The following is a 22,046-nucleotide window of genomic DNA, read 5'->3' as shown; positions in this document are numbered from 1 at the left end:
TTTTAACTCTAACTTGGATGAGAAGCCAAAAATTTGTAGCTGTTTCGATGATTCATTTCAATAGCTGACCAATGGTATTGCTTTGGTGATGATTCATTTTTTTTTTCTTCAGAAAACACTGTTGATGCCTACTCTAGCTTCTGTAATTTGCATTACTCTCTTCCTCTTTATTGAGGTCAAAGCGGGGATGGCATGAATGGTAAGGTGGGGTTACTATAACCTAAGTTGTGTTTGTTCTATTGCTATTGGGGTGATGGCCATATGCTGTGTAGTTGAATAATTCCTTGTAATTCAGAGGTCTACTTGCGGTCATCCGGACTGAATTACTGTATCATGAGTAAATATATATTGATGTAATATAACAAAGTGTGCTGGTAGAGTTCTTGCTTGTTTGTACTCTTTAGGAAATCATTTCTCACTGTTCTTTGTCATCTGTTACTACCCTAAATATCATTTTTGTATGCTGGACAGGCTTTCTTACAATTTTTTTCTTGTTGAAATCTTTGCAAGACATTTTAGGGTGTGCACTTATATTAGTAGTGATTAATGTTTAAAGTGCATGACATATTGTCAGCTGATTTATAGTTAAGGCCAGTGCCTTGTGGCATAATAACTTTACAATTTTATCCCTGCATCTTTCATCTGACGTTGTTCTTAGTTTCTTACTCAAGATGAAAGGATGTTTATCTAATATTGGCATATGCCCCATACCAGGTATACTGGAGAATTAGATTTTTGAGCAGTATGTCCCACACTGAAAGCATGTATGTATACCTCTTTGTTTTTAATGTTTATGCACCTTCTTAACATTGTCTCTTTGGAGACATCTGATAAAATTGGAACGATACAGAGAAGATTAGCATGGCCCCTGCGCAAGGATGACACGCACAAATCGAGAAATGGTCCAAATTTTTTTGAGATTATGAAATTTGTTTCCAGGTAAGGACCACTTTATTGATTCTTGTTCTTTGTTTGTCTACTTTCATAAGATGTGATGTAACAGATGACTATTTTCTGTATGAAATTTTTGCATGTGCATTTACTGCTGACTTGCTGAGAGCTCTATTGTCTGGTGAGTACTGTTTTAGACTGTGATTAATATAAGAGTCAGGGTAGGATTCATAGGGACATAAAAGAGTAGCATGGATCTTGTATAGAGATTAACTACAACTCAAGTAACTGTTCCATTATCTGTTTGCAACTCAGGCATGAACTGCTTAAATAGTCTCTGTTTAGGACATATATTACTGATAGAGAATATCCATAGAATATTCTCATCCTAGGTTTAGGATATATTTTGTATAAACTCCTTCATAGAGTGATTTCCATTGATCAATATTTATAGGGTTACAATGAGAAACCTAATCATATTAGGTAACTATAAGATATGTACAGATATCAAAGATAATCTTATACAAAATATATCCTAAACCTAGGATGAGAATATTCTATGGATATTCTCTATCACAGATAGAGTATAAAACATATTCCTGGGCCTCAACCATCAGCTTAAGCTTTTGGTTGAGTTGGTCCACTAACATGGTATCGGAGCCAGTGTGACACAAAGGTCACAGGTTCGAATCTCATCCGCCCCTCTTTCGAAGTGGAATTAATTTGCGCCGGGTATGAGAGGGTCTGTGTTGCATCCACATTTCAAGCCCAAAGGGTCTTTCATGTGCGGGGGAGTGATAGAGTATAAAACATATTTCTGGGCCTCAACCATCAGCTTAAGCTTTTGGTTGAGTTGGTCCTCTAACATGGTATCGGAGCCAGCGTGACACAAAGGTCACGGGTTCAAATCTCATCCGCCCCTCCTTTAAAGTGGAATTAATTCGCACTTAAGCTTTTGGTTGAGTTGGTCCACTAACAATTACATACTTTACATGGTTTCCAGTTTCCACCATGATTTATACTCAATACATGATGCATCGTGTGCTGTTCAAATTATCGCTTATTGCATGTTTATATGTAAAGCTTCTCTCTCTTATTTTCTGTAGTTAAGTAGGTAATTGCATTGAAGGTCAAATGAAAAGAATAACATTTGCTCTGTTCTTTGCTAAAAGGAAAGAAAATGTTAGGTTAAGGGTCAACATAAGTCAAGTAACATCTTAAATTACCACGAGTTAAGAGTTGTTTTTAACAAGCATTTATCGAGTAACAATCTGTAAAGATGATCTTTGATTACCACGAGTTAAAAGTTGTTTAAAACAAACTTGAACTTGTCCTGCGGGAAGCTCCTATAAGGAACTCCCTCCAAAAATAAACGTATGCCACTAAATGCAGCGAGCACACGGTATTCTTTAGTAAAAGGCGAAAGAATAGTTCGCACTGTGCTCACTGCATGGCTGCGTGATGATTTTAATTGCAGGCTTTGTTAATTATGTATTAAGTCTTTCCTTTATATTCTTTCTTGACTGATGTGGGACTTTTGTGTCTTACCTTAATATTTTATGTGAAATTTTGGCTGCAGAGTATGAAAAGCGTAATATTCTCACACGTCTTTGTTTGCTGTTTTAAGGGGAGATGACTCTACACAGTGTCTGTCATTTGATGGATGTTGCCTCCTACAAATATAGACCTTTTTTTTTTTTCTTGAAAGAAGGTATGTATTACATCTGTTCATTTTTGTTGGTTACACCTTCTTTTTTTGTGTGTTGACTGTTGAGTATACTTTTTACTTTATCCTACATTAGCAAACCTTTGTACACAAGCCCCACTTACAATACTAGGCAACTAGGTCTCTATAGTTAGTTAAGTGTGAAAACCAATTTGGAAAAACAATTGTTTGAACTTTTTTTTTTTTGAACAATTGTTTGAACTTCTTGGTAGTAAATTTGAGTGTTTTTGTAAATTGTCAAACAACCATCACCAGAAGCACATATTGGCCGCCATGGCTGGTGTGCAAATGGCTTTTCAATTTGCCGACCCCTATAGCTAAGACCTCCCAAACGTTTCTTCCTTTTATGATGGTTCTTGTTTTAATTACCTATTCTAGGAACTTTAGATAATTATTTTTGTCGTGAAATAGAACGTTGTTTGACCATTACGTAATGAAAATTAAAACAAACTTATTTGATTTAATGTAGACTTTAATATAATTAAGAAAATGTTATAAAATAATTAAGGAATAACTGAAAATATTGGAGAAAGATATACATGGTGACGTGCTGTTACTTGTACCAATATTTCATTAGATCATGCCATATATATACATGAGAATAATGTAACCTACAAGGATAATGAGGAGTCTATAATTTGGGGGTTACAAAGTGAAGTAAAGGCATATGGGGAGTAACAAGGAGAATATAAAGAGATTAATAGAATAGAGGGAGTTACAAGTCATATTGACATCTATAATAATTATATTTTGCAACACTCCCCCTTGATGTTCATTATATAAAATAGATTTATAGCACATATATGCTGCCTCATTAAAAACCAGGGAAAAAAACCATGTATAGGAGAAAAAGAGTGATGTGCGCAACTACTCCCCCTCATGATTATACCACCGGATTATACCACCGAAGATCTCTAAAATGACGCAATCCAATACGATGAACTTAACTTTTTAAATGTTGCAATTTGAAGTTGCATTTCTTGACTCAGGATTGCATAAATAGAACTTATTTCTGATAATTTTTAATTTTTAATTTTTTTCCTGCCTGGCTAAAGAAGTCAATCAATCCTTGCTTCCATTCACCAATTAAACTATGATGCATTATTTGTTGAGATTAGTAATGCGTTACAAACTTACAAAGGATTTCAAGCTACCAGTCTGTAACTGTGGTTCATGTTGTTCTGAATTTGATTTTTACCAATGGCAGGGTATATTGAAGTTTCAGTCAATCCATATTTGCTTCAAACAGTTCAAACAAGGACAAATAATGGTGAGTCTTTCATTGCAAGCTGTTTAGAATTACAGGTGATGCTTTATTCCTGATATGTGAATTTCCTTGTTGAATTTTTCCTCTGAATCAATCAATTTTTTGTATTTTGTTTTCATGGCTCTACATTTGTAAGCAAAAAATATTAGAAACTCCTGGCTTTCATGTCTATAATTCTAGGAATTATACAGCCTCCAAAATTGCTTTTTTTTTTTTTTTTTTTTTTTTTTTCTAGCCAGTGACAAATCATGAAAAAAATTGAAATGCTGCATGGATTATTAAAAAATAGGCAGTTTTCCATTGAGGTTTTTGTAAAACTATTTGTCCCACATCGAAAAATTGATACGAAACTGATATGTTTATTATGCACTAACTAGAAGCAATTAAAGGATAAAACGAACAAATTGAGAAATGGTCTCTTTTATATTTTCAATATATATATGTAAACTAATTAAATTAAAAAAAAAAAACCCAAACCCAATTAAACCCACAAACACCAAAATCCACATTTAGATTATTACATTAGATTAGAGTTGTAATAATTTGTAATTATGTGTAGTATTAGGGGTTAATAATTTTAAAATGAGGGTATTTTGGTCATTTTATTAGAAAAAAGTTACTACATTAGGAAAGAAATAAATTTGTTGCAAATAATATGTAGCACCCTTTTTTAGTAAATGTTGCAAATAACTTTTAACGGAGGTAGTATTTAAATAGAACTAGCCTTCTGACCCGTGCAATGCACAGGATGTTTATAAGGGGTACAATAGTAACTTTTGTTTTATAATATGTTTTAATTGGAAAATGAATAGTTTATAAAGGAGAAGAAGGGGTGATAATTGAATGTAATTGTAGAGATATTAAGTTGGGGGTAAATGAATCAAATAACATTCATATATGTTTTTTTTTTTTTTTTTTTTTTTGAAGGGAACATTCATACATGTATTGAATTAAAGCTAGTTCTTTTTTAAAATAATAAGAAAGGGGATTAATTAATGAAGGGAGGTGACATGTGGCATTGGTGAAAAATAAATTTTAATTACATGTGGCATGATGGGGATGATGGTTTGTGTTTTTAAATACTAAGTATAGATATAGATTGTGGCGTTAATTATATTGAAATATAATGTCTTTTTGTTTCCCTCTCCAATCTACTTGGATGATTTTTTTTTTTTTTTTTTTTTTTTTTTTTTTGGACTGAGACTCCCATACTCTCATTTAAAAGTTGTTATAGACTTATAGCCTATAGGTGAGCTGAGCTTTTTAATCTAGTAACTCACTAACTGATGCTAAGATAGTTAACTACTTTCTGAAACTTGTCCTACTAATGCATAACATGACTGCTCTGTATTGAGAAAATTGTACCTTAATAGTGCTATATCAATATCAAAACAAATTAAGAGTTTCTCTTTCATTTTCACTGTAACAGCTTAATCTATTTTAGGCTTTTAGCAGCTTTATTACCTTGTTCATGTTTATGTTCATTTAAATTAGGCGAGACTCTTGGGAAGATGTTAGACAAGAACCCCTCCTAAAGTGCAACGGAGGCCACCAACCTAAGCCATGAGCCTTCTTGATCGCCCATTGACCCCCTCCAGGCAAGTAATTTTCTTGTCCATACACATCTTCATTTTATAGTCATCTCTTTTATACACCCCTTGTTAGTTAAAGTGATGTGGGACAAAATCCAACCTTCCAAAGCTGACTTTCATGAATTTACACAATACAGCATATAAGTGATTCATTCATGTGTTTTGTTTTTGTATGTGTCAACTCTCCAAATCTAGGACTGAAGATGGAATAATTTAACAAGCAATACATCATATGTGATAAATCTATGTACAGTAGATGTATCTAAAACATAAACTATGGACGATTTAGATGATTGAAGTGCATCAACTTTTATAAAAAACAGTTGCCACTCTTGTTTGCCTCTATTAATCTCTTTAGTGTAAATTGCCGACAGATGGTTCCTTTGTAGTTTGTATCTCTGTCTTGATGATGGGTATTTCAAATTTTAGTAGGCGGGGAATGTTTAATCAATGATCATCAATAATCAATCATCAATCAATAATTAATCAATAATCAATAATCATCAATCAATAATCATCAATAATAATATATATACTAAAAGACACACCAATAATGACACATGTCATTTTTTTTTTTTTTTTTTTAAAAAAAAAAAAAAAATCTTTTAATGAAGGAAACAAATCATTTACAAAAATAATAATATTTTTTTTCTTATATTCCATATTAACATGTAATAATAATTATGTTTCAAATAAAAAAATATTACACAAATCTTTCTAAATAAATTTGGTATAAACCTAAAATCAATATTTTGATTTTAAAATAATTTGTGACCTGTTTTACAATAAGAAAGAATATAGTTCATATTGTTTGTCTACTTTTGTATTTATTGTTTATTAGAAGCTACAATTAAAAATTGCAAATACCAAAGCAATAATTTATTATTCCTCAACTAATTTATGATTATAATAGTTTTCAATCAATAATCTATAAATATATATAGCTATAGGTCATCGTGCATGGCACGGGATCTAAACTAATACTACACTAGTTTTGTCCCCTTGCAATGCACGGATTTATAAAGTATGATATAATAATAATCAATTGAAATAGAGTTAATTGAAATTAAATGACTTATGTAAAACTTTTTTTCTTCATTATATTTAAATTTTTTTAATTTTTTTTTTTTTTTTTTAAAAAAGAGCATTTTTGGAGGGAAATTTTTTTCATAAAATCATGCCAAGTGTCCCTTCGGTGATTATTTTAGTATATAGTAAGTATAGATTTGACATTAAGACATTTAGACCAATTACTAGATATTTAAAACCAAAAGACTTATGCTCTTATTATACCTACTAGGTATATAAAAGTATATGATCTCTACACCCAGGGCCGTTTTAAACATTTTCGGCCCCATGTTTTAATCTTAAAAATAAGACCCTTATAAAAAAAATACAATTATAATAATGAAAAAATAAACTCAATTTTTTTCCCAATTTTATTTTTTAATTACTCTATCAAGGAATATATTAATTTGGCAATCCAACATTCAATTACAAATTGTTGAAAATGAAAACATTTTACATTTTGTGTTTGAGAATTAAGATTAAAAAAAAAAAAAATCCACAAATCTTCATAACAATTAAATATTTAACTTAGGGTGTGTTTAGGACTATTGTGGTTTTCTGTTTTTCTATTTATTTAAACAAAAATTAAACAAAACGGCGTTTGGCTACATTGTTTAAAAAACAAAATCTGAATACTTTTTACAAAACTGCAACGGAATAGAGAAAACCACCAAAAGTTGTATTTCATTCCCCACATCTACTTCCTAGTGTAATCTTCTTTATTTGATATGGAGTACGAGCAAGCGACATATCTATTATTCTCATCTCATTATCACTCTAGAGGACGTACTATCGACCACAGTGGGGCTGATGAGGTTATGATTGAAAATATATATTATTCTCGTCGCCTCGTCGGAGCAGTGAAGGTGACGGCAAGCGAATCTCTACAATTACTTCTGCGGCATGTTTTACATTCTAATTTTTCCACCGTACCATAAAATTGCTGATTTTTTTTTGTTAGCTTTCCATTGTTATTGGATTTTGCCGATAATCTACCCTTTCTTGTTTCTTTGTATTTTCACAGTCATCCCCTTTTCCGTTGATTGTTTATATTAATTTGAGTTTTTATATGTCAATTAAGCCCAAAAGGAAGGGATAAATAGGGCTAGAAGTAGCAAATGTTGATCGATGATGATTGTACTGTGGATGTAATAAGAAAACAGTGATGTTAGCAGAGGTTAAGCAAATATCCCACTTTTTTTAAAAATTTTTTATTTTAAGTAAATTTGTTTTTTTTTTTTTTTTTTTTTTTTTTTTTTTTACATATTGAGTAAATCTGTTTGTTTTCATTGAGTTTTGAAATTTTTTAAAATCAAAACAAAAACTAGTTTTTGTTTTTTAAAACTCAAAACACTAAAACCAAAATAATGTCAAACGAGCCCTTAACTTAAAAAAAAAAAAAACTAAAATCAACTACTAAAAGTCTAAAATTCTATAAAAATGAAAAATCAGAACAAAAAAAATATAATTACACATAGAATTAATGGATTTAGCATACCTCATGAGCAATCCACAAGCAATGCAAGAGGTTAATTAATTTTAATCTTTTACCTTTCTAGATCAAATTGTTGAGTGATATTATTGGTTTTGCAGAAATATAGTGATTTGATGGGAAAATGTTAGGTGCTAATAATTTTACCGGTCATTAATTTAGGGAGAAAATTAATTATTAAACATTTCTCAAATCGTTTGATAGACTGATTAAATGGCAAAGAAGGGTTAGAGTCTTCAAAGGTTTTATGGAGTTTCTGGGTAAAATATGATAATCAAATGAAAATTAGCAATAAATGAAATTTTGAAGTTTTGACAACTTTATGGGAATTACAATGCATTGTGAGGGTAATTAAGTTCTAGGAATATGGTATAATTGTGCTTATTTAGCTATGATGCGTGTAAATACAAGAAGTTAGAGGAAATGGATTTTTTTTTAAAAAAAAATTGGTCTCCGAAAATGTTAGGCTCTCAATATTACGGAACCCTGGGCCTTAAGCCGGCCTTGTCTACAGCATACCTTTGCATGCCTGCATGGTGTTTTAGCTATACTAGCTAAGAGCATCTCCAAAGGCAAACTACAACATAGTATAGCTTGTCTTGCTACATTAGATTTTGAAACTACAAGAGTTTCAAGCTACAAAGTTCCACATTGATTGGCTACAATACCTTGTAGCTTGGTCCTTTTTCTTTCTTTTTTTTTTTTTTTTTATTGTTTTTATTTTTATAGTATAATGATTTTTTTACTACTTGTATAGTTGATGAATTGTGAATATTTATTAATAATTGTGGATAGTCTAGAAATAATACTACCAAAAAAAAAAAAAAATACTACAAAAAAAAAAAAATACTACAAAAAAAAAAAAAAAACTACTACAAAAAAAAAAAAAAAAAAAAAAATACTACCAAAAAAAAAAAAAAACTACAAAAAAATATATATGATTAAGAAAACTTAAAATATTAAAAAAGAGTGTGAAGGAGATGGATCCAATAAAACCGAAACATATACGAAGTACATTTATCTAGCAATTTGCATGCCAAACTACTAGTATTTAGCTTACGCAGTAGTATTCCATTTGGTAAAAATTAATATGCAATATCTTTTTTTTTTTTAAAAAAAAAAATTAAAATTTAATCTTCAAATTTTCAAGTAGTGTTACTCAGTTGAGCAGTGTTACTCAATCAAGCAAGTCTGCCAATGTAATTCCAACGGTCAAGCTACTGCTGTGATACTTTTCAAATTTGCAAGCAAGTCCCTTAAATAAACCATTGGAGATGCTCTAATAGTGCATGAATTCTTCTTTTGGTGAAAGGGAAATGTACCTACTATAGTCCAGCTCTTCTAAGTTATTATGACAAGTTGTATGCTTATCGACTAGATGGTAACTTGACAGTGATGGTCAAGGTCGGCTAAGGGCCTGTGCAAACAGACCTTTACCACAGGGCCCGTAATACTGAGAGCCTAACATTTTCGGAGCCTAATTGTTAAAAAAAAAAAACCATTTCCTCCGACTTCTTGTATTTACACGCATCATAGCTAAATAAAACACAACTATACCAGATTTCTAGAACTTAATTACCCTCATCAATGCATTGCAATTCCCATAAACTTGTCAAAACTTCAAAATTTCATTTATTGCTAATTTTCCGTTGATTATCATCTTATACCCACAAACTCGATAAAACCTCTTAAGACTCTTACCCTTCTCTGCCATTTAATCAGTGTATCAAACGATTTGAGAAATTTTTAATAATTAATTTTCTCCCTAAATTAATCACCGGTAAAATTACTAGCACCTACCTAACATTTTCCCATCAAATCACTATATTTCTGCAAAACCAATAACATCGGTCAACAATCTGATCTAGAAAGGTTAAAGTTTCAGACCTCTGGCATTGCTTGTGGATTTCTTATGAGGTATGATAAATCCAGTAATTCTATATGTAATTATATTTTTTTGTTCTGATTTTTCATTTTTATAGAATTTTAGAGTTTTAATAGTTGATTTTAGTTTTTTTAAAAGTTAAGTTAAATGTTATTTTTTTTTTATTTTTTTATAATTATTTTTCTTATCTTAATTCTCAAGCACAACTGTAAAATGTTTTCATTTTCAACAATTTGTAATTGAATGATTGGATAGCCAGATTAATATGTTCCTTACAGAGTAATTAAAAAATAAAAATCTGAAAAAAAAAAATTGAGTTTATTTTTTCATTATTATAATTGTATTTTTTTTATAAGGGTCTTATTTATAAGATTAGAACAGGGCTCGAAAATATTTAAGACGGCCTTGGTTGTGGCAGGTTTTGTTACAGAATAAACAGATATGATATACACTTACTGTGCCTACCAAGTAGAGATGCATTTCACAGCAAGGCACTTAAGCAATCCTTGTTGTGGAATAAAAGTGCTCTAGAGGTCGATCAGTTATATGATCATGTATATGGTGTAAGGGGTTGTTTGCTACTAAGGCCAATTTAGTTAAGTTTGGAGTGTACGCAGTAGCTTCATCCATTCATGCGTTATTTTACTTATGTGGCATATAGTCAATAACACAGTAACTATTGATCATCCGTGCATTAATCAATTATGTGTATCCTGAAGTATGTGATTTTTGGTACTCCATATTTGTTGCCTTTCTAAATTAAACCTAAAGCTCATGTTATGATGGTATTCTCTCTTTCATATTTGGTAAGAGGACTTCATACTGGGTTTTAAGGTCTGTAAGGATGCCAATTTGAGGCAAGGGTGTATGACAGTTTGAGGCAAGGGTGTCACTAGCTAATTGATAGATATTATATTTAGGATAATATTTGTCGCAGATTAGGATATATTAAATGTATATCTTGTATGTTTATCGTATCTAGGATTCCTAATGTAATTAGGCCTAGTATTGTAAACTCTATATATTGGATCAATGGTACACACTCCAGATTGAGGAGTTTTCCCGAAATCTAACATGGTAATGACGGGACTGGTACATTTAGAGGAGACTGCTTATTTTCTACAAAGAGATAGGGTTGCCCTTGAGACATGGAATTCAGATACATTGGGAGTCAATGAGATAAAAAACCCGCACTCAATCTAAAACACTGGCCTTGCTAGCTCTCTCTACCTTGAAGTAAACGTTGATGCTGTAAAAGAAAAGAGAAAAGATTTTGGGGTGCTTCTGATTGGAATAATGCAGAATAGATTATAATGGTTCCTAGGCTCCTTACCCATTTAAGGCGTATTTGTGAAAAATAAATAAAATTAATATTTTTTGCTTCATTCCAAAAAAAAAAAAAAAAAAAAAAAACCTACTCAGTTAATAATCTTGCAACTAGTTATTGACTCGGGTGATGCCCCGACACCTCATTTATCATAAGTTTCATCAAAACTAATTAAAAGGGGTTATTATTGAACAATATTAATAAGTGACTGTGTAATAATCAATATATCTTATAATATATACATCTATAAGATATGTCAAATTTTAAATATGAAGGTATACCTATGAAGAGTTTTCAAGTAAATCAAACATTATGTTGGAGAATTAAATTCACGCCGATGAAGAGTTTTTCAAAGTAACAACATGTGGCACCAAATCATAAGTAAGGATGACACATGGCGTTACCATGTTGGAAGCTCCTTTTGTGGAACTCCCTCCAAAAATAAACGTATGCCATTGAATGCAACGAGCACACGGTATTCTTTAGTAAAAGGTGAAAGAATAGTTCGCTTGTGCTCATTGCATGGCTGCGTGGAGTTTACTACATAAGAGTGAAACATTTATAAGAAGTCTTACTTTGCTTAAATGATGTGGGATTATTTTGCTTTCCACTATACAATCATAGTTTTAAGCCATACTAACCACAACTCCACAAGTATACAAGCTGTGTCACATTTTCAAGTTTTCAATACATTTTAAGGCTTCATAGCCTTAGTATGAGGCTCCTGGAGATTATCAACTTGATAAACAAAATACTTCCTCCGTTAATAGTTAATTGCAACAAAGGAATATTTTATATCTCACAAATAATCCCCCTTTGTTGCAATTAACCATTAACGGAATAACGGAGGAAGTATGTGATTGAAGTGGCAATTTGTTAACAAATCAACAATTTTACGGCCACCATAATTTTCAGCCTTAGTATGAGCCAAGTCAATCTTCCACCTCCTCTAATTTTCAGCCTGGTCACGCCGACAAGTTCGTCGGTTTTCGGTCAACTGCAAAGGGTTCTTTTGTTATTTATCCTCGTGGGAGTGTCTTGCTTTGTTAGTTTTTTCAATTCAAGAAGGTTTGTGGCCTGGGCTTTTGTCCCCTTATGTTGCTAGGGTAGCGAACGCGCTTAATGCGCGCAGAGAGTGGCTTGTCCTTTCTTGATGTTTATATTGGGTTGTGTTTAAACTCTCCACGACATAGGGTTTTTAGAGAAAATAGTTTGATATATTAATAGAATGTGTATATTAAGTTGTGTTTAAACTTTTCGTTTTTCCTGCACAACTTTTTCACTTATTTAGAACTTTTCCTCATGAAACATCTATGCAATTATTCAACGGTTTAATATTGCAAAAACATCTACAAATAATTAGGAATATTAAATATAATTAAAAAAAAATCATAGAGCACATATTATATACTAATAGAAGTAATTTAACATTGCATATGCATAAAATAATGGAAAAGTTTTTTGGAGCATTTACTATTTGCAAGTGTATAATCTTACCCAGCCTAGTAATTACTCTACATAAATAATATGGGATTAACTATATGAAACTAAAAAAGAGAAACAGTTACACCTAACTCGCATAAATATTAACATTCACGCAATTAGAGAAAATGCAGCATCAGCTTGCATTTGCAATTTTCTTCCAAAAACTTGAATTTGGTTATGCAATAGAAAAAGCTTTATTCAGCCCCAATTATAGCCTTTAAACCCTTGATAATTCCCTTGACTATACAAAACGACCGATACGTAATGATGCGGCCGCATTTTAAAACCCTGGTATGACTTGCTAGGTACATTAGTGCTCTGATTGCACTTAGGTATGACACTTCAGGACCAAGAATTTCTTCATCATTTTCCCGATGTCGGATATGATCTTTCTCTACATCAAGTGACCTTACAACCATTGGGCTGCTCAATGGACGTAATGTTTTCATAGAAAATCTTTTAAGAACTTTTCCTATTAAGAACTTTTCCTATGTACGTTGATTGATGGTGTACAAAGGGCGGTTGGTCATACCTAAAACCTTAACCTTCGTCCCCCTTTTTGTCATGACATCCCAATAAGGCGCACACCGGGGATGTGGAAACTTACCTAGGGCTGGTATTGGCCAGGTATAAAGAAGGATGTGAGCAATTATGTTTGAGAGTGCATTGTATGTCAACGAAACAAACACTCACAATTGAGCCCAGTTAAAATGCTACAACCTTTACCGGTTCTTATAGCGGTTTGGGAGGATATTTTTCTTGACTTTCTTAAGGGCATGGCCAAGTCAAAGGGCATGGACATTAAAATATGCACACTTCATTACTTTAAAAGAAGCACCACGTATCATCCTCAAACCAATACGAATATCGTAAACAACACCTTGGAAGCATATTTATTGTGTTTCTCGAATGAAAAGCCGAAGATGTGGGCTAATTGGTTGGCTAGAGGCCAATTTTTCATACTTCCTTTGTTATTTTTCACTAGACCTGTATCTTTTATTACGCTTGCCAATGTAAAAGTTTAGCGATCGATAACTTTAATTCTCCATAAGTAAAAATTATAAAAGTTGTGTATATTATTTAGACGAATTCAGAAAGATCTCATATGAATATATTTTTTCTTACTATCATTCACAAAAGACGGTCAAAAGAGATGTGGTGAATAGTGTAAAAGTCAAAGCGGGTCAAGTACAAAAGAACGGAGGAAGTATAATACTTCACCTCACGCTTTGACCGTTTTTCAAGGTGGTGTATGGAAGGGATCCTCCAAACATTGTGAAAGTGGGGAGTTTAAATGTGTGGTTATAAGAAAATGACTGGAATTTATAGGAGTTGCGGATGAATTTGTTCAAAGCTTAACAAAAAATGAAGGCTGATAGAAAGTGAAGGGAAGAGAAGTTTGAGGTAAGAGAAGCAGTGTATTTGAGACCAGGCCCTATAGGCAACACTCAAGGCCAAACGCTCATTTGAGAAGTTGGAAGCCAAAAACTATGGATCATTTCCAATTATCCGGGCATTGGACAAGTTGCTTACTAGTTGGATGTACTAGGGTCATGTAAAATTCATCCCGTTTTTCAAAGCTGTGGCTTGTGGGAAATAGACCAAGCCTCCCTAACCATTACCATGAAACTATTGCTGACTTAGAGATGGTAGTGCAGCCAAAAGAGGTCAACAATGTGAGGTTTAGCTTAGGAAGCTTGGAACTTAGAGGATAGCTAAAGTGTTGGTCAAATGGGAAGGGCTACACCTCTTTGAGACAACTTGGGAGGAGGTTGAGACCATCATGAGCAGGTTTCTCAGACTTCTGCCACCTTGAGGACAAGGTGAGTCTTGAAGGCAGGGATAATGTAATACACCCTGGCATTCCTCAGGTTGTGTACACATATGTACGGAGAAAAAGACAAAAGAGTTGAACAATGTAAGAAAAGCAGTAGCGGCTGACCTCACAATTTACTACTCCCTCTGTCCCATAATTACAGGCAAATAACTCTAAAAAGTACAGTTTTTAAAGAGGATGGAAAAAGTAGAGGAATATTGTATGAAAAACATAAAAAGTGAAAAATGTTGTATAGGAATAATAAAAAGTAGAGAATATTGTGTGAAAAAGTTAAAAAGTAAGTAATGATTTTTTAGGTAAGTGTGTATTTTGTGTGAAAAAGAGAAAAAGTAAGTAATGATTTTTTAGGTATGTGTGTAATTAGTATGGAAAAGCTAAAAAATAAGTAATGATTAGGTGTTATTTTTAGTAATAGGAGGAACATTTTGGGACACCCAAATAGTATATTTGCCTGTAATTATGGGACAGAGGGAGTACAATAGCAAATCACACAACAGCAGAGCAGCCACTTGGTAGCACTAAAAGACAAGGGCAGAGCATCAACTTTGGAAATAGAGATAGTCTTGTAAATATAAAGAATGAGAGGAGGTTAGGCGGAAATAGGTGTTAGAACCTTAGAGACTAGTGAACTAAAGTCACTTAGAGATTGGCAGCCTAAAGTTGCCCTTGTTATCGTTTTGCTATCAATCAAAAAATCCAATCTTTCCTTCTCCATTCTATTTGTTATTTGCATATCTTTGTGTGTGTAGAAAACTAAGTTTAGTTCATTACATATTTTATAAACTTGTCGTTTCTTACGAATGTGTGAGATTAGTCCCAGATGTGAGGTCCTGAATAAATTAAACGCATTGTTTAAAGATGTTAATTTAATGATTCAGGGGATTCATTATTTTACATTTGCATGCTCTTTTACAGCGCCAAATGGCCTAAATTACAATCAAGTGCAAAGACTACAAACTTTGATGTTCCAATTTATGCACCCTTACTGGCCTAGATGTTTATGTGTAATAAACAATTCTAGACATGTTCAAAAACAAAGTATGATATGTTTCAGATCTAAATAGATGTAGTATCTACCTAAGACCCTGAAATAAAAGGCAGGAGATTATACAGAACAAATCATACCTTTCTCGGCCTTTTGGCTAAGATCAAGTGTAGTATCTGTTCTTATCAGTTTAATATCTGATACGTGGGCCAATGGCTCACAACGATATTAAATTTAATTTTGAAGGGGGAAGATCCACCACAGTAGCTTGCTACTGGGATATTCAAGCGTCGCCCATGTGTTGCACTACTGCACGGGCTTGGCGCACCCCACCAACACTTAGTTTAATAAATTTTCTGGTTTTCTACCTAAGACCCTGATACATGAAATTTGCACTTCTACAGGCATCTACTGACTACTGAGGTTGTTAATAGAACTGTACTTCATATGGTTAACTGCAACCTTCCTGCATATCTGGTAATTTTGATGCCATGATGAATTTAATTATTATAATTCAACTAGGTAAGGGTCTGTTTGAACTCTGGTCCCCTCCTACAAATTGTGCTGTTTTCTCTGTGCCTCTGCGGTTTGTGCAATGTCATAAGATCTAGTTGTATAGCAGTATAGAAGACTTTTGGTTTGGTGCGAGTTTTTATCATTTGCATTTTTGAGCTTAATGAATGCAGTTGTACGGTGATAGTGAGATTTATATGATTACACATTTCTCTCTTTGAAGTCTAAACCCAGACATGACTAGTGTTTAAATTGAAAATGCTCTTTTTTCTTTCCTCTTTTTTTTGTTCAAATTGATTGGTTTAATATGATGACATTCCAATATATTTTTTTTTTTTTACTTATGCTCTATCTTGGACATGATATTATGTGCTAGTCTTTGCTACAACAGGTTCAGTTTGCTGGCAAATCATTCAATACTTGAAGTGCTAGAATCTGAAGATGTTAAGGCCGGTAGGTGAAAAATAAAATCTTTTAGCTTAACTTCCCTTGTTAAAGTTTATTGGTTTAGAGACAAGAGACTTGGTGAAGTATTTAGTAAGGTTTGTTTAGGAAAAGGAACGCCTTTTAGAAGCTGCTCAGCTGATAGTGGACCTAGAAGATTTGATAAAAAATGAGTTGTGGTTGGCTTTGGCACTGTGAGATGTTTTACCTGTAACAAATTTTAATAGATTTCTGGAGATTCGATTCTACGTGTTGCAAAATGCAGTGTACATCATCCCACATTGGACTGAAAATAAGATAAAAGCTACATTTATAATGCTCTTGCATCTTTTACGCATTGTCTCTTCGGAGTGATAAAATTGGAACAATACAGGGAAGATTAGTATGGCCCCAGCGCAATGGTGACATGCACAAATCGAGAAATGGTCCAAATTTCTGAATTTGATTTTTACCAATTGCAGGGTATATTGAAGTTTCAGTCAATCCATATTTGCTTCAAACAGTTCAAACAAGGACAAATAATGGTGAGTCGTTCATCGCAGGATGTTTAGAATTACAGGTGATGCTTTATTCTTGACATGTGAATCTCCTAGTTGAATTTTTCCTCTGAATCAATCATTTTTTGGTATTTTGTCTACATGGCTCTACATTTGTAAGCAAAAACATTAGAACTCCTAGCTTTCATGTTTGTAATTGTGGTAATTCAACCTCAAAAATTGCTTTTTTTCTAGCCAGTGACAAATCAAGAAAAAAAATTGAAATGCTGCTTGGATTATTTAGAAATAGGCAGTTTCCATTGAGGTTTTTGTAAAACTATGTGTCCCACATTGAAAATGTAATCTGAAACTGATATGTTTATTGTGCACTAACAAGAAACAATTACAGGGTGAAACGAACAAATTCAGAAATGGTTCCTTTTTTTTATATTAAACTAGACTAACCCTGTACGATGCACGGTTTTAAAATAAGAATTGAATTATAGATTTTTAACACGCACTGAAAGAAAATAAATTTCTCATTTTTCCTAACTAATTTCTAATTAAATATGAATATACAATTCCCGAAAGTGCATAATTTTCATATTTAATTAAGAAATTTCAATGAAATTATACTGTTAATAACTCGTAAATAACTAAATAGCTTTATATGTGTAGAAAACCCAAAATTTAAAAATTCAAATGAAATACTCTCTCCGTTTTTAAATACTTGCTCAACTTTCCTTTTTCGGCCGTTTTTAAATACTTTGCTCCATTTCCTTATTTGGAAAGCTTTTACAATATTTAACTAATTTCTCTAACGTAGTGGACCCACCACATATTCTCTCTCCTCCAATCCTCTCCATTACTTTTGTTTTTTACAATTTATTATTCTTCCACCTACCCCATTACCTCCATATATTTTATTTTCTCCAATTTCTCCTAAAACTCCGTGCATAGAGAAATGAAGGGAATATATATTCAAAGCTATGTTAATGTTAAATAGAGTAGCTTAAAGAGGAAAAAACTATGACATCATCCTTGCATTTTGGAGGGAAAAAACTAAATAAAAAAGTGACACATAGGCAATGATGCATCAGCGGTTGTTATATATATATATATATATATATATATATATATATATATATATATATATATATATATATATATAGTTCCCGTTTTCCTATTTTGGAGAACCAAAATGTTGTTCCCATTTCTGTTTTTGGATAATATGTAAAAACCATTATATCCCTTACTTTTTTAACTTTATTCATTTTACTTCCTAATTTATCTTTAAATTTTGCACATTTCATGTACTTTTATATACTTTATTTCTCTAACTTTTGTCTATGATTGAACTTTTCACTTTTATTATTGTACTTTATCTACTTTCTCCTCCCATTTCTTAAATATCGTGAAAAAACACAAACAAGAACTATATTATGGGACGGAGGGAGTATATATATACTACCTCCGATTTTTTTCAGTTGCAACTTTGGGATATTAATTGAGAGATATAAAATATTTCAAAGTTGCAAAAAAAAAAAAAAAAAAAAAAAAAAAAAAAAAAACAAAAACAAAAAAACAAAAACAGAGTTAAAATATAAGTTATGCCACAAGAAGAAAAATGCTAAAATCCATTGATATTTTAAATTATCTAAACAAACATTATATTTATATAGAACTTGATGAAACCTGTGCGATGTACAGTTTGTCTGAATTTTTAAAAATATATATTTTTAATGTATGTGCTAAAATTTGTTATATATTTAGATAAAATTCATAATAACAAAAGATAATATTTTATATTTAATTAATTTAAACATAAAAATCTCATTCGACAATTTTGCTTACATGACATTTAAATTATTTAATTTTAAAAGAAATTAATAATCTCTTATTTTATTGGCTACAATTAAAATTTATAATCCTACGTGGCGCGTTAAGAAAAGTAAATCCTATATGGCTCTTTAAAAACTCGGGAAAAAACTCCCCATATATATATATATATATATATATATATATATATATATATATATATATATATATATATTGTGGCGTTAATTCTATTGAAACTAATTTTGTGCGCCGGGTGCCCGGGTTGTTTATGCCAATATTATGTAAAAGGTGTATATCCTTTTGATTTAAGATATTTTGACGTAGGATATTGTTGGTTTTTGTAAGAGTGGAATATTCTTTATAGATATTTATATACACTATAAATTAAAAAAATATATATATTACATCCAACCACACGGTGTGACCAGACCAGATTGCTTTGGACCGATTTAAGAATTTTTTATAAAATAATTCTAATTTTTTAATAATTTTATGGAAAACTCGAAAAAACTAAATGATAAGCTATAATTTAAAGTCTTATTTTTGTATGTTTAGTACAAAAAAGCTCATAACATTTTTTTTTTCTAATTTTATCATGGATAATCTTAACCACTATTTAAGGTTTCACGTATATTTTTAGTCAAAAAATCGATCCGATTCAAGACCGGTTTTATAGGATTTTGGACTGGACCGAAGACATAAATTTCCGAAATATATATATATATATATATATAAATTATGAAACTTTGTGATATAAAATATTTTTTTTTATAGTCCGAATTATATCTAAATATGAGAAACAAAGTTAGTAATGCATTTTATAATAAAAAAATTCAAGTAGTAAGCAAGCGAACATTATAAAGTTTATTAGATAAATATATATTTAGTAAAATATTTTATTCGGAAAAATACTAACAAAGCATGTGTCGCGTGATAAAGCAGTCTCATTTTAAAAAACTTTTTAAAACAAATTTGATGATGGAAATAGAATTGAGTTATAAAATATATTTATTAAAAGTTATGATTAATTTTGTATATATATGAAATATTAGAATTCTTTCGACAATAAAATTCTATACAATAATTTTATCTTAAAAAAATTATCCAAAAATCATTTAATTATGTCAAGTGTCGCTGTCTCGTCGCCTGAATGCGTGATCGGATTTATATATTAGTGATATGATATATTGTCTTTTTGTTTCCCTCTCCAATCTACTTGGATGAATTCTGATTTATTATTTTTTTTTTTTTTTCTTTTCGGACTGAGACTCCCATACTGTCATTTAGAAAAGTTGTTACACTAATAGCCTTATAGGTTAGCGGAGCTTTTTCACTAACTTATGCTAAGATAGTTAACTACTCTCTCTTGTCCTACTAATGCACAGCATGACTGCTCTGTATTGAGAAAATTATACCTTAATAGTGCTATATCATAATCAAAACAAATTAAGAGTTTCTCTTTCATCTTCACTGTAACAGCTTCATCTATTTGCTTTTGTTTCAATTAATTCCTTTTTTTGTATCGCAGCAAATGGCAAGCTTATTTATTAGTTATCTTTCCGTTTTACATAAATCACTGACATAGTAACTCTGATAATTTAATTGGTAATTAGATAGGGGCCGCGCGAACGCAGGCCCCCACTATCACAAATTATGATGTACACGCTTCCTCTTGACGTATAATACAATATATATATATATATATATATATATATATATATATATATATATATATATATATATATATATATATATATATATATATATACTTATCAATATTACTGTAGATGCCGTATGGCTATTATTTAATGATATTATTACTTCCCGTCCAAAAAAAAAAAAAATATACTTATCAATATAATTTAAGTTTTCCAACATTCTCTTTCTCAAAACTCTATCAAATAGGTCAGTAGCTTGCTACTCGGGTCTTCAAGTGTCATCCATTCGACACCTAAATTAGTTTTGGTAAATTGTTGTAGCTTTATTGTGTATGGTCGCATGTTATAGATTAGCCTTGTTGAGACAAAATCTGGGGAGGTCTAAATGTACGCATTGTTACGCCTAAATACTATCTATTTATGTTTGATGAATATTTCTCCATGTGTTCAACACATTAAGATGGAAGTCTAGAATGTTTCAGACATGAAAATAATGATATTGGTTTTCTGAATTTTGCTATGATAAACCCCTAAAAAAAACAAAAAAAAAAAAAAAAAGGATTGCTGTTGCTATACCACGTTGAGAAACAACAAGGGTATGACAACTTAGGACATAAATGGCAGAAGTTGAGGCTAAACAAATCATACCTTTCTCGGCCTTTTGGCTAAGATCAAGTGTAGTAACTGTTCTTATCAGTTTAATATCTGATATGTGGGCCAATGGCTCACAACGATATTAAATTTATTTTTTAAGGGGGAAGATTCACCACAGTAGCTTGCTTCTGGGATCTTCAAGCATCCCATGCATAGCACTATTGCACGGGCCTGGAGCACCCCACCAACACTAGTTTAAGACTTAGCTATGCTACCTAAATTTAAGTACGATAATACACGGAAAATTGGAAATCAGTATTGCCCTGCAAAAATGCTGATAAAACATGCTAATTCTAGGGATGGACGGATGGTATTGGATGATTTATGAAGAGCGAAGAATGTGTATCATAAGGTAGAGAAGCATCATATCAGTGATATTTTTTTTTTTTTTTTTGGCAAAATAAAATAAAAATGCATTACCTTTGCTATAATCTGTTTGTTTATTTTTGTTCTTCTGTATCGTCTCTTGTTCCTCGTTTTTTCTGTTTACACTTTACAGATGAGCTTGTCCTGTACTTTCATTCTTGTTAGACATAGAGCTCTCTGTTGCAATTCTTGACAAGTACTGTGGACTGCAGGACTGGTGGTTTTAAATCAGGTCCCATATGCCTTTAGTGTCGTGATGAACCAGTGAGACATGAAACTCTGTTGCAATTCAATTCTGATTTTGTTCTTATAAGCTACTCCGTATATGTTTATTAGTCAACTGTAAAAATAGTTATAAATGTGGTACTTTCTTTATTAAGTTATGGCTTCGATACATACTGTTGAAACCCATTGTAGCCCACTTATGAGTATCCCACATTGGAGAAAGAGGAGAGATGGTTTCACTTTATAACGTAGAGGAGTACCTCCTACTATTGCCAATTGGTTTTAGTATGGAAGCTCCAAAGCCTTTTTTGTGGAT

At 31.7% G+C, this 22,046-nt stretch overlaps 2 long non-coding RNA genes and 6 other non-coding genes across 9 annotated transcripts; 6 read left to right on the top strand and 2 right to left on the bottom strand.

Annotated features, from left to right (window-relative positions):
• The first annotated feature begins 811 nt into the window (after positions 1-811).
• Positions 812-914, top strand: LOC145566776 (U6 spliceosomal RNA). Its single transcript, XR_014095488.1, has one exon. It is a non-coding gene; the product is annotated as a U6 spliceosomal RNA (small nuclear RNA).
• LOC145576646 (uncharacterized) lies at positions 826-5,482 on the top strand. Of its 2 annotated transcripts, none has more exons than XR_014098527.1 (4): positions 826-939; positions 2,519-2,602; positions 3,825-3,887; positions 5,379-5,482. It is a non-coding gene; the product is annotated as an uncharacterized LOC145576646 (long non-coding RNA). The 2 variants fall into 2 exon arrangements; XR_014098521.1 differs by having other exon boundaries at positions 2,471-2,602.
• LOC145566147 (U5 spliceosomal RNA) lies at positions 2,232-2,347 on the bottom strand. Its single transcript, XR_014095369.1, has one exon. It is a non-coding gene; the product is annotated as a U5 spliceosomal RNA (small nuclear RNA).
• A 6,178-nt stretch (positions 5,483-11,660) lies between the features above and the next one.
• On the bottom strand, positions 11,661-11,776 carry LOC145566484 (U5 spliceosomal RNA). Its single transcript, XR_014095431.1, has one exon. It is a non-coding gene; the product is annotated as a U5 spliceosomal RNA (small nuclear RNA).
• Positions 11,777-15,691: 3,915 nt separating this feature from the next.
• Positions 15,692-15,888, top strand: LOC145565135 (U2 spliceosomal RNA). The gene has a single exon (XR_014094973.1). It is a non-coding gene; the product is annotated as a U2 spliceosomal RNA (small nuclear RNA).
• Positions 15,889-15,967: 79 nt separating this feature from the next.
• On the top strand, positions 15,968-17,378 carry LOC145576586 (uncharacterized). The gene is made up of 3 exons (XR_014098491.1): positions 15,968-16,032; positions 16,460-16,521; positions 16,974-17,378. It is a non-coding gene; the product is annotated as an uncharacterized LOC145576586 (long non-coding RNA).
• Positions 16,846-16,949, top strand: LOC145564108 (U6 spliceosomal RNA). Its single transcript, XR_014094749.1, has one exon. It is a non-coding gene; the product is annotated as a U6 spliceosomal RNA (small nuclear RNA).
• A 3,751-nt stretch (positions 17,379-21,129) lies between the features above and the next one.
• Positions 21,130-21,324, top strand: LOC145565364 (U2 spliceosomal RNA). Its single transcript, XR_014095018.1, has one exon. It is a non-coding gene; the product is annotated as a U2 spliceosomal RNA (small nuclear RNA).
• Positions 21,325-22,046: the final 722 nt, after the last annotated feature.

Source organism: Chenopodium album, chromosome 1 (genome assembly GCF_948465745.1).
Source record: "Chenopodium album chromosome 1, dcCheAlbu1.1, whole genome shotgun sequence".
NCBI classification, from domain to species: domain Eukaryota; kingdom Viridiplantae; phylum Streptophyta; class Magnoliopsida; order Caryophyllales; family Amaranthaceae; genus Chenopodium; species Chenopodium album.
This window is presented reverse-complemented; position numbering and strand designations above follow the sequence as displayed.